This window comes from Micromys minutus, assembly GCF_963924665.1.
Source record: "Micromys minutus genome assembly, chromosome: 4".
Taxonomy (NCBI): domain Eukaryota; kingdom Metazoa; phylum Chordata; class Mammalia; order Rodentia; family Muridae; genus Micromys; species Micromys minutus.
In genome coordinates this window covers 54835709-54848551 of record NC_137973.1, presented here as the reverse complement: position 1 = coordinate 54848551, position 12843 = coordinate 54835709, and the positions used below count along the sequence as shown (strand labels likewise).

The 12843-nt window shown below is 38.0% G+C and overlaps 1 protein-coding gene across 1 annotated transcript in view; it reads right to left on the bottom strand.

Moving 5' to 3' along the window:
- ARHGAP29 (Rho GTPase activating protein 29) overlaps positions 1-11778 on the bottom strand; it is a 60979-nt gene extending 49201 nt beyond the window's left edge. The window contains exon 1 of the mRNA XM_080915106.1: positions 11708-11778. The gene's annotated coding sequence lies outside the window, so the exon portion shown is untranslated. The remainder of the gene's footprint in view (positions 1-11707) is intronic.
- Between the last annotated feature and the right edge of the window lie 1065 nt (positions 11779-12843).

Below are 12843 nucleotides of genomic sequence, written 5' to 3'. Positions count from 1 at the left end.
AAATGGATCTCATTATGTTACCAAACAATAAGATAAACAAGTAACTAGTATCGAGAAAGGGGCATGAGAAACTGGGAGAGAGACAGAGAAGTGTGAGGAGAAAGACCACTGTGGAGAGGAAGGTGAGGAAAGACAGAGAGGCAGATAATAAAAAATGAGAAGGAATTTGAGAAAAACAGCTACAGCAGAAAGACTAGTTACTGCTAGGGAAAAAGTGGAGAGACCCCTTGAAACCAGTTTGGCCTCTGAGATAAGTTGAGAACAGAGGTCCTTGGGTAACTTAGCTCCACATTATTTTTTTTTTTCCAGACTTGATTGTTTAAAATATACTCATAAAGCTTCAAATACAGCTATATCAAAAGTTAAAAGCAATAAAATTGATGACATGTAAAAAACATTCCTTAAACACCACTGCAGGAGAATAATGCGCCATGAACAACCACCTATGAAACCACTGGCTACTCAAAGCTGCAGGACACAAACAGAAGAAAGGACTCTGCAGGCCAAGGAGGGACATGGAGAGAAGAAAGTGTTTGGCTCCATTGCTCTAACATTTTCTACAGTAGATCTGACTCTAACCATCTGACCCACATCCAAACAGCCAACTGCTGTCCACAGAATCTGACACAGAATAGGGCAATGAATATGAGATGCTTAAAGTCTAAGGAGGGCTGTTTATGGGAAGCTTTTGTCTTACAATCTTAATCTTTCAATTGTCTAAAAACAAAGTTAGCTACCATTCTTCATACAAAAATAGTATTTGCAAATATTCACAAAAATGAGTCCATTTTTAAATTAAAAGGACTCATAAATCTCTCCTGATCTATATTTTAAAGTAAATTTATATGGCACAAATAAAAATAAAATTAACTATAAAAAAGCACAATACTGTAGTAATCTTTGTACCTAAAATTACTGGTTAATAATAAAATTATGAAGCCCTCCCATCAAAAGTAAAAATTATCTTTATCTATTATAGAAACGCAACATCTCAGATTGTTCAATAAGCTGCAGAGAACCATTTCCAAGACGTGACCTGTAGCTGAAAGGAGTGAGTGGGTGGCAGCAGCCCACACCTTTTATCCCAGCACAGGGGAAGCAGGGGGCAGAGGCAGGTAAGTCTCTGTGAGTTCAAAGCCAGCATAGTCTACAGGGTAAGCTCCAAGACTGCTGGAACTATACAAAGAAACCATGCCTTGAAAAACAAAATAAAGCAAAACAATTACCTATGTGTCTACTATTTTCTGATGTGATGGCTTCTATCATTTCTCTTTTAAAATGGTAATTTGTGTTACCTGTGTATTATTTATCCCTATGAAGCATCAATTTACAAACTTTATACATTCACCTTAAAATGCCTTTGGTACCAGACTGAATAATTATATTCTTATCTATAGTGGTACTAATTTTTTTAAAGCAGATGTTTTCACATCCTTTAAGCAGGCTGTGTGGTTTAAGCAGCCTATGTTTTTCATAGCAGAACATGGTCCTAAAAGCATTTGACATTGGAGTCATTTTCGGTTGTCACAATTGAGGAAGGGGGTTCTACTGACATCTAGTGGGTAAAGGCCATGGGCATGTGCAATGCCTTCATGCACAAGACAGGGACTCAAGAATTAGCCAGCCTCAAAAGGTCAAGATCTTACTCTACTTTATACTTTATAAGCTGTAAGACAGAAAATACGTCAAATTAAATCTCAGTTTGCCTTCAGCAAAACCTGGATTGTGAGAACACAGGTGTTTTTTTTTTTCAACAAAAAAAGTTACATGAGAACATTTTTTTTTTTAATGTCTAGATTTAAGCCTTAAAAGAGGGTAGTGGTGCTTGCAGCTACACCCATGAGTTTGAGGCCAGCCTGGTTTGTCAAGTGAGACACTATTTCAATAGAACAGAAATTCTTAAAATATAAAATGCAGGAATAAATAACAACAGATTTGTCTGTTCCTTGTAGTTAAAAAAAAAAAAAAAAACCTAGAGAAGTGTGTACAGGGCTGGGGTAAGACAGACACTGGTTTCAAATGTTAGAATGTTAGATTATACAAAGCAAGGGACAGCAGTATTTAAAACATGGAATCTCAAACCAATGAAAGAAACTACAATCTCTGAACTTTCAACAAAGTAAATTCAACCATCTCCTAGTTTACTTTTATGTATTTATGTATTTATTTTATGTATTTATGTATTTATGTATATTTTATGTATTTATTTATTATGTATTTATGTATTATTTATGTATTTATGTATATTTTATGTATTTATGTATTTATGTATATTATGTATTTATGTATTTATTTTATGTATTTATGTATTTATGTATATTATGTATTTATTTTTTGAGGCAGGACTTCTCTGAGTAGCTTTGGGAACTCGCTTTGTTGACCAGGCTGGCTTCAAGACTACAGAGACTTACCTGCCTCTGCCTCCCTAGCCCTCGGATTACAGATGTGTGCTCAGCCATCCATCTCCTAACAACTCCACAGTGTTTGTCTAATGGCACTTTCTCGACCACAGCAAAGGAAGAGAGAGATCCTAGTTCCAGGGTGCAGCACAGACCTTTGTAGGATCGCCAGGGGAGAAGAAAATATGGAAGGATGACTCTTGGACTTGCATAGGGAATCCCTTAATTGTTTCTGAATACCAAGATACAGACTCAGGGCAAAACTCCAAAGAATTCAAAGGCAGCAGGAGATTTGGGTTTTCTCAACACCTGGAGAAGGACATACTGAACACTCAAGGGGAGATCCTGGAAGGCCATGCCTCATTTGACTCAGTCCTAATGAAACATCACAACAAGCACGCTTTAAAAAGCTTTTACTTCAAACTTACTATGTTGTAGTATTTACAATAAATTAAGGACTAGCATAAATGGTAATGATATAAAGAAGAAAAATGAAATTTTACGAGTCAAATGTGAAATAACAGTTTGACTTGAAGGTGTAAGTTAAAAAGTGTAACTAATAAGCTGAGAGCTATCATAAACACAAGTTTAAAAACTAATCCAAAAGAAAGTAAGAAAAAGAAACCATTAACAAGCAGGACAAATAAAAAACAGCCATCAGTAACAACATTAAATGCAGTCTATATACCCCAGAAAAAGCAAGATGTGGGCTAGAAGCGTAGCTTCCTACTAAAATAGTTGTGCCATGAATGATACCCTAGAGGATTCAAACTAAAATGGCCAGGAGAGGTGAGTAGATTCTCAAATGAAGTAAAACAGCAAGATCTAATGCCAAAAATAACAGATCTGAACTATAGAGACATATATATTGAAAGAAAAAAACAGAAAAAGATACATCTAGATATTAACCTTAGAAAGCATTAGCAGTTCTATGACACCAGACAATTGTAAAAGGCAATTTCATCATGAGCTGTAACAATCCTAAAAGAATATGTGCCCACAGTAACATCTAAGACCCACGAGACAAATTCTGACAGTACCGTCAGCTAAGATGTCAGCGCTCGTCTTCCAGTATCAACACAGTAAATCCAAAAACTATTAGATCTGAAAACAAAACAAATTTGACAAGACAGACTTTTACAGAAAATTCTACTCCTAAATGGCAGAATACACATTCTTTTCAAACAGGCCTGGAACAACCACTAAAACAGGCCATGTATGAGATTGTACTATTAGTCCCAATAAGTAACTGAAATGCTGTAGTATAAGTTTTCTGGCCTAGATAAGAGTAACAATAAAATCTACAGCATAAAGGTGTATGTGGAATCTCAAAATATTTGTTAGTTACAAAACATGTTTTTAATCTATAGGCCAAATTTCCACATGCGATGGAGATTACATGGTAGAAACTGCGGCTAAGAAATACACAGTTTGGGATGCTTTATTTTCAAGAGACTAGAATCAATCAGTCAAACCAGCTTCTATTTTAAGAACTTAGAAAAAAAGAGTAAGTTAAAATCAAAGTAAGTCAAGGAAATAATAAGAACAAGAAAAAAAACAAAATAAACAACAATAATAATAGCAAAAATCAGTGAAGAAAATAATGTAGAGAATGCAAAGGCTAGTTATTTGAAAAGAATAATTAAGCTGATAAATATCTAGCTAGACCAAGAAATACAGAAACAGAGACAGTAATAAACATGAACTACTAATATCAGTGAAAGAAGAAACATCATGACAGACCCAACAGATACTAAAGGGCTACAAAGAAATTTTACAGTGACTTTAAATTGAACAACTCCAAAGAAACCCAATGAGAGAAACAAAATCTAAGTAGTCTTATAAATGTTAAAAAATTGAATTCATGAGCTGGAGAGATTGCTCAGTGGTTAGGAGCACTGACTGCTCTTTCAGAGGTCATGAGTTCAATTCCCAGCAACCACATGGTGGCTCACAACCATCTGTAATGGGATCTGATGCCCTCTTCTGGTGTGTCTGAAGACAGCTACAATGTACTTATAACAAATATAATAAATCTTTTAAAAAATGAATTAATTTAAAAGTTCCTGGGACAAAAACTGTAAATTTAGTGGGTTTTACTGATAAAAGTACCCTGAACCAGAAAAAAAATATGTATATATAATATATATATTATTACACACACACATACACACACACACACACACACACACACACACACACACACACATAACAGAAGTAAGAATCTTTTTAAAATATTTTTGAGGCAGTGTTCCCAATATTAAAACCAATAATGATGCTACAATAAAATTACAGATCAAATTCCTTAAATGCAGTATTTACACATAAAATAGAACAATATCAGTCAAAAAGAGCTTGTTCCCAGAATTTAAATTTAACACTCACTAGAACTCTTGACCATTTCAAAAGATTCAGAAAAATTACAAAATTCCTTGCCCATTCATGATCATGATAAGGTTAGCAACGTTAAAATAGAAGAGAATTTCTTCAACCTGATAAAAGGCATTTTATTTAAAACCTACAGCTACCCTCACAGCTAGTGGTTAAAATACTGCTGTTAATGAAAGTTTAAAATAGCAAAAAAAAAAAAAATGCATTCAGATTAAAAGAGAGGTTTACCTTTCTCTTTTACTCAGAGATGACAAATTTGTGTACCTAAAACAAAAACTCTGAAGAATTTATTAGCTACTACACTTAACAAGATCAGAACATAAATTAATAAATACACCCAATCAACTTTATAAACCAACAGTTGAATAATGAAAATTTAAAAAATAATTGCATTCACAATATCATAAAAAAAACCAAGACATTTCAGGGATAAAGTTTAATAAACGTGCCCTAAACTGAAACCCATATAACACGACTGCAGGGCTAGAGAGATAGCTCAGCAGTGAAGAAAAAGTGTGTACTGTTCTTGCAAACACCTGAGTTTGGTCCCCAGCACCCATATCCAGTGGCTTAATATCTGCTTCTACCTTCACCTCCAGGAGACTGATGTTTTCTAGCCTCTGCAAGTACTGAACACATGTACATTAACAACACACATATGAATAAATAAAAATAAATCTTAAAACAAAAGCACTACTGCAAAGAAATCAAATAATTGGCTAAAATGACAATATAGCACCTTCCTGAATAACACTCAAAAATTTTTTTAAAACGTCTTCACACTGTAGTCTAGCACTAGTCCAGTTTTTTTATATAGTTTTAAGATTTATTTATTTTATTTATATAAGTACAATGCAGCTGTCTTCAGACACACCAGAAGAGGGCATCAGATTCCATTACAGATGGTTGTGAGCCACCATGTGGTTGCTGGGAATTGAACTCAGGACCTCTGCAAGAGCAGCCAGTGTTAAAAGCTGAACCCTTTCTCCAGTCCACTAGTCCAGTTTTAAAGACCAACTTGCAATGGCTTAAAATCGCCTGGGAAGAGTCTCAAGTAACCCATGTCAGGTTCATCAAGGTTTGTCTATGGACATCTCTATAAAAGCCTGTCACGACGGTTAATTGTTCTGGGAAGCCCTGCTCACTGTAGGCAGTACCATTCCCTGGACAGGGAATCCTGAACTCTCCAGGAGAGAAGCCAGAGTAAAGTGGCAGGCAGAAGCAAGCAAGGATCTCTCCATCTTTCTGCTCTCGACTATGGGTGTGATGTGACTAGTAGCTACCTTGATTTTTCCTCAATGACAGACTGTAACATGAAATTGTAAGTAAAGTAAATCCTTTCCTCTCCTTAGTAGCTTTTAGTCAAGGTTTTATTAGAGCAACAGAAATGAAACTATAGAATCCAGCAATCACTATGTAGCCCACTCTGGTCTTGAACTCAGGGCAGTTCTTCTACCTCAAATTATATGGTTTCAAAGAATCACTGTGAACCTTTCTTCTTCTTCCTCCTCCTCTTCTTTCTTCTTCTTTTTAAATTTTTTTTGCAGAAATTTCCAAGTTTAAGTCCCCTCCATCCCCCTTTTTGAGGCAGGGTATCACAAAGTATCTCTAGGTGTTCTGGAACTCATTATGTAGACCAAGCTGGCTTTAAATTCACAGAGCTCTACCTGCCTCTGCCTCACAAGTGCTAGGATTACACTCAGCCTGAGCTTAAACTTTGTATTAAAATGCTAAATATATGAAATGACCAAAACATTTTTTTTAATTGGGTAACTTAGGACTGCTGTACTTCAAGACTTACTTTTCAACCACAAGAATTAGGGTAGTGTGGTTTCTGGCAGAGTGACACATATACCAACAGAATAGACTCCAAACGTAAAACCAAATATACAGATTAACTGAGCTTTCACAGAAGGAAAGCTAGTCTTTCAATAAGTACTCGATACCATATGCAATGAAAAGAGTATCAACCCTAATTCACAGCATAGCATTTTACTAGAAAGGTAAACATATATATATATATATATATATATATATATATATATATATATATATATAAACATAAAATCTAAAACAGCACTTCAAATTTTGGGAAAAAGAAGCAGATAACTAATTTTTGAAGGTTATTTTTGAGATTACAACCATGTTTATGTATTATACATAATTTCTTTTCACAAGAACAGTGTTAAGCAATTAAGTCAGTATAGCTGCCAAGCCTAAAATATTCACCATCTGTGCCCAAAAATTCCCAAATATTTTTTGAAACTATAGGCAAAACCCCAGGAAATGATTTCTCTGACAGACCCCCCCCAAAAAAATAAAACCTCACTGACAAACTAGATAAAAATTAACTTTTATTCTTATAAGATCTAGTTAAATTAGAAGATGCAAGCTAAAATTGGGGGGGAAATGTAATCAAAAGGTTTTACCTAAATTATGCCAAAAACTCTTACAAAATAAGTAAACTCATAATAAGTAATAAAGGACTACTTTATAGAAAGAGATAGGAAAATACAGACTTGGAATAGTGTTTGGTAACCAAAAAGTGCACATTTAAACTAAATTGAGATACTGATAATCACAAAATTTAAATTTCGGTTAAACCAAAATATTACATGTTGTTGAGGATGTAGACCTCAAGGGATGGGATGGGAGGGGGGTTCTGGAGGGGAAAGCAGGGAAAACCAGGAAAGGGGATAACATTTGAAATATAAATAAGAAAAATTCCAATTTAAACAGTAACTTCAATACAAGGTACACAAACCAGAGGAAAACAATCTGGCAGCTTCTTAGTTAAATTTCCTCATTTATATATGCCCAAAAATTGAAAATACACTCATCCCAATCTTGTTCACAAAGATTTCCAAAGTATTCAGAAATAGCAAACAGCTAACATCCCTCAACAGACTAGCCAACAGAGTGTGGTACAGTCTTAAAATGCAATACTAAACTTAACAAAAGTATCCACAACATAGCAAGAACTCTTCAATGAAACTGAAAAGCATTAGGCTAGGGAATGGGAAGACGGTCATTGGTTCAAAGCTCTTATTGCTCTTGTGAGGCACTGGGGTTGGGCTCACTGCACCTACGTGGCAGCTTTCAACCATCCCCCCAGTTCCAGGGAATCCAACACCCTCTTCTGGACTTTACAGGCACACAAACACATACTCAGGTAAAGCACTCATACACATAAAAAGTATAGAAAAACTATATTAACATAATTACATTTATATGAAACTTTAGAGATATGAAAGCTAGTATTTAGTGTCAAAAACATTATAACTGATTGCCTATAAGAAATCGAGGATTAGTATAAGCATGAATAAATTTTAGAATGATGCAAGCAGGGCTGGAGAGATGGCTCAGTGGTTAAGAGCACTGACTGCTCTTTCAGAGGTCATGAGTTCAATTCCCAGCAACCACATGGTGGCTCACAACCATCTGTAATGGGATCCAAAGCCCTCTTCTGGTGTGTCTGAAGACAGCTACAGTGTACTCATACATAAAATATAAATAAATCTTAAGGCTAGAATGATGCAAGCATCATTTTTAAAAAAGCACTTTTATTATAATGATAACATGGGCACATATCATTTGTCAAAACTTAAAGTTTTGATATATGAAACATAAATTCTATTATATGTAAATTATATATCAATAAATTATCTGTGTATGTCACTATATATCAATTACAGAATATAAGCCTTATGTCAGTGTGTATATATCAGTTACAGTATATAAACCTTATCTGCACCTTGATTCAAGTTACTAAAAAATGACCTATAATTTGATTAAACACTAAGCTGAATTATGGAAAATGTTGGTGTTATATTTAATAATCTTTCTTTTTTAAAAATACACACTAAAATATTTATGGCTAAAATAACACATCTATGGTTTATGTCAAGATAATATAAAGGACTAAATGAAGAGGGGTTAAAAACAGAAAACTGGCCAGGCTTTGTGATACATGCCTACAATCCCAGATAGTCCAGTTGCAACATAGCAAATTCGGCTATTTAGCAACTCAGCAAAATCAAAGATGCACCTTAGAACTGCTCAGTAGTAAAGCACTTGCCTAGTATGTTTGAGGTCTTGGGTTCTATCCCTGATACTGGGAGAAAAGACTGGTCATAAATCAATATACTGTGAGGTTAAGGCTGAGTATCGAAGAATTCTTTATATTATTTGGTACTTTTATATACACTTGAAAATTTTCTGTATTACAAGTTATTTTGTTTTGGTTTTCAAAAAGTCTACATACCAGGTATTTGTGGGATCTCATGACTTTCCCCACCAGTCTGATTCCGATATTTCCTTTCATTCTCTGCTTCCCATTTTCCCTTTGGATGCCAGCCAGGCATGCACAAAACCGAGCACATTAAGCAAAAACATGACAGGTGAATTATAAACAAGCCTATATAATGTTGCATCTGAAAGTCCCTAGAACTCTGTTTACCCCTTCCCTAGTATGTTTAAGTGGGCTGGAGAGATGGTTCAACAGTAAAGAGCACTTACTGCACTTGAAGAGGCCCTGAGTTTGGCTTCCAGCATCCCAGATGGTGGCCCACAACCTTTTGTAACTCCAGTTCCAGTTATGTTACCTTGTTTAACCTTCACAGGCTTCCGCAAACATATGGTACACAAACACACACTCAGGCACATACATATACATAAAATAAATATTTCAAAAGCATGTTAAATATCCATTATTTCTCAAAAAGGGAGACTGGTATTTAAAAACTTTCTCAAGAACACACACCAACACTCGTCTTAAGAGAAAGATTATTCCCTAAGGAGGTAGCGTCTTCCAGTGTTGAATGGGAACAAGGTAGTTCACTTCCTTATCACAAAAGTAATAAACAGAAACAGTAAAATCCTAACCCTCCACAGAAATCTTTATTTTAACAGAATGATCTGCTAACTGGCCTTGTTTCTTCACCCACAAATATATTTGGCTCGTGACTGCACTGGAGGTTAGTGGGAAATTTAAAAACAAACCAACAAACTACTCAAGCAAAGGAAACAGCCCTGAATGCTGTAAAGCAGAAGCATATCATTGGCGTCCGGGTATGTAGTGGAGATAACATGCAAAATTCCTCCCACTCTGGATTTACTAGAAACCCATTCTCTGGGTCTTCAAACTCATACAAAATACTTCTTCCAAAAAACCTTTTCATTCTCTCCACTAAAAATAACCATCCCTTAACTTTCCATAGGATGTTCAACATGCTTCTTCCTTTCAATGCACCATAACATTGTGCCTTGGGCTATATTCCATATTGTCTATTGTTACTTGATAAATGAAAAGGTTCTACAGGGTTTATCTAGCACAATGGGATGTCGCTGGATTTTTCTCAGTGAATGCTGAATATTTTATCAGTGTCACAAGAATAAAAAAAAAAAAAAAAAAAAAAAAAAAAAACTTCCACAAAGCTTTCTGTGCAAAAGCAGCCTTTACAGTGGAGATGTGAGGGTGCTGGTAATTCGGGTATATGCTCATTTATAAACAGTATACATACACACACACACACACACACACACACACACACAACACACACATCCCAAACTGTTTTCTTCTCAGCCAAACCTCCACTTTCTGCTATTTTAGGGATTCAAACACTTTCTGTCTGGGCCTGCTTACTGGAGTACACTCTCAAGCTTCTCCAGTCATAAGACCCAGAACTAAAAGCTACAAGGGTATTGAGGCTTAAGTGTCAGGGCTCCTTACTTGCACAGTACTTGAAGCATTTCTGGCAAACGGCCTAAAGAAATCACAGAAGAAAATGACCTAAATCTCGTGTTGGTCTTTACTTATCCCTTTTTAACTATTCCTTCATATCTAAATCTGAAGTCTTCTTCCTAAAGAGGTAACCCTTTGCCCAAATTCAATGAGACCGTAACATGAATTCCCAAATAAAAAATTAACAGGTAAACAAATTCTGCTCCACTGTGGTCTTTGAACTTTCGAAAAATATCTAACACTTCTCTTCCCCTTAAGACACACCGTCAGAGCAAGTTAAAGAACCAAAAGAACACGGTGTGAAACCCAATCCTTGATCCCCCACAGACAGATAGTGGGTTTTTTGTTTGTTTTTGTTTTGTTTTGTTTTAAGTGAGATAAACTTGGGGTATTGTCAAAAAGGTTCCAAGACCAGGAGGCTTGCAGGACTTGGTTTTGTGGAAACAGGGTCCTCCAGGGCACTGGATTTCCATCAAAGACAAAGTCCTGGGACATTCTCAGCAATAAAACTTTCAGGGGCAGGCTCCCCTGGTGTTAACTGTAATCTCTCAGTTTATCAATCCCTAGCCTGCAAAACGCACGATTTACCCTAGGGCCACAGCTGGAATAAGGTTGACCAGAGCCCAAGGAATGCAAGGAGGAAAGTGACAGAAATGCCTGGGAAGGGGGCAGGGCATCAGAGGGAAGGGGGTGTCTGACAAACAGCGGGCTCCAAGACAGAAATGCCAGAATTAAGTGAGGACGGGGCCGGAAGAGTCCTTCACAGAACCTCAGCCTCCCGCATCTGTCACAGAGGAGTTTGTGAGAATGCCATCAAACTTCCTAACACAGTCCGGGCAGGAAACACAGACGTGCAGACCAGAGAAAGAAAAGCAATGGGGAAACTCTCGGATCCCGAGTGCCTCAGGCAGGCGGGAGAGGTGGCTGGGAAAGGGCCCGGGGCTGCCAAACGCCCCTGACCAGACCTTGGATGAGGTCGGTCGGTCCCGCGAGCCGCTGCCCGACCGCTGCCGCCGATCCCCGCATTGGCACCGGGCTCCGCAACGTCCCCTCCTGACTCTCCCTGGCGGAGGGAATTTCGAGCCGGGAGCACCGGGCCTCCCGGACCCCCAACCCCAAAGCGTCTGCCAGCCCCGACGCACGGCGGGAGCCCGCGCCGCCTCCCCTCACTCACCGTGGGGCTCCATCCCGCGTCCCGGACGCCTAACACGGCCGCCGCCCCCTCAGCCAGCTGGAGCTCGCCGCCCCCATCCCCCACGGCTGGCCTGAAGACGCCGGGTCCAGGAGCCGCCTCCGCCCCTGCACCTACCGCCACGACCGCGCCAGTCGCAGACGCGACGCCCCGCCCCCGCCTCGCACCCCACGCCTCACGCTTCACGCCCTCCTCGGCCCGCCCCCTGGAGCCTAGCCCATTGGCCCGCGTCCTAGGGGGCGGGGAAATCACCACTTAGGGGGCGGGGCCATAACAGGTGTGGGTGGGGTAAGGCGTGCTTAATTCCTCTTGACCTGACCAAGGTCCCAAAATCCCAGTATACTGGTTGGCAATCGGATCCTTCAAGGGAAAAGTCACTCTTAACACCATATGCGAACCACTCCTCTGCCCGGGTTTAATCTGGTCATTTTTCAGGAGGGCACTATGAATACTTTCCTGTCCGGATTTTAGTCTTGAGCTTGTTTGGTTGGCTTTCTTGCCCCTCCATCCTTTCTCATTTCAAAACCAAATTCATGACTCACTTTGAAACTTTCCTACTCTTCTTTCTTCAGCTGTCATTTTCTGAAAACTAAATTACTTAATTACATCAGCTATTAAGCACAGTATCTGGCTACATAGATGTGTTAGATAAATGTTAATTAACTACACATCCCTCTAATCATACAACATACTTCTTATCATCAAATGCTTCAGATAATAGGACCATTAACGTGGTTGATGGGGACATGCAACAACATTAACAAAAAACCATGTTGCTAGATGCTGTGTTATATATCAAATATAGGGAGGGAAATGTATAGAGTGTTGCACATCTAGCTTACACTTACCTACATCAAGAATCTCTTTCCTGTTGTTAATGCTGAAACATAACACTCCTGGATATTAATTGACAAACAGGTAAACTTACAGACCGTGTCTTATCTACTTTCCCACTTGCTGTGATAAAATACCCTGATCAAAGCAACTTAAGGAAGGGTTTACTTTAGCTCACAATTCAGAGAAATCAAAGCAGCAGGAGCTGGGAACAGCTTGCCACTTAGATTCACAATCAAAAGAAGAGAACAAAGAATGGATGTGAATCCTCACCTCACTCTCTC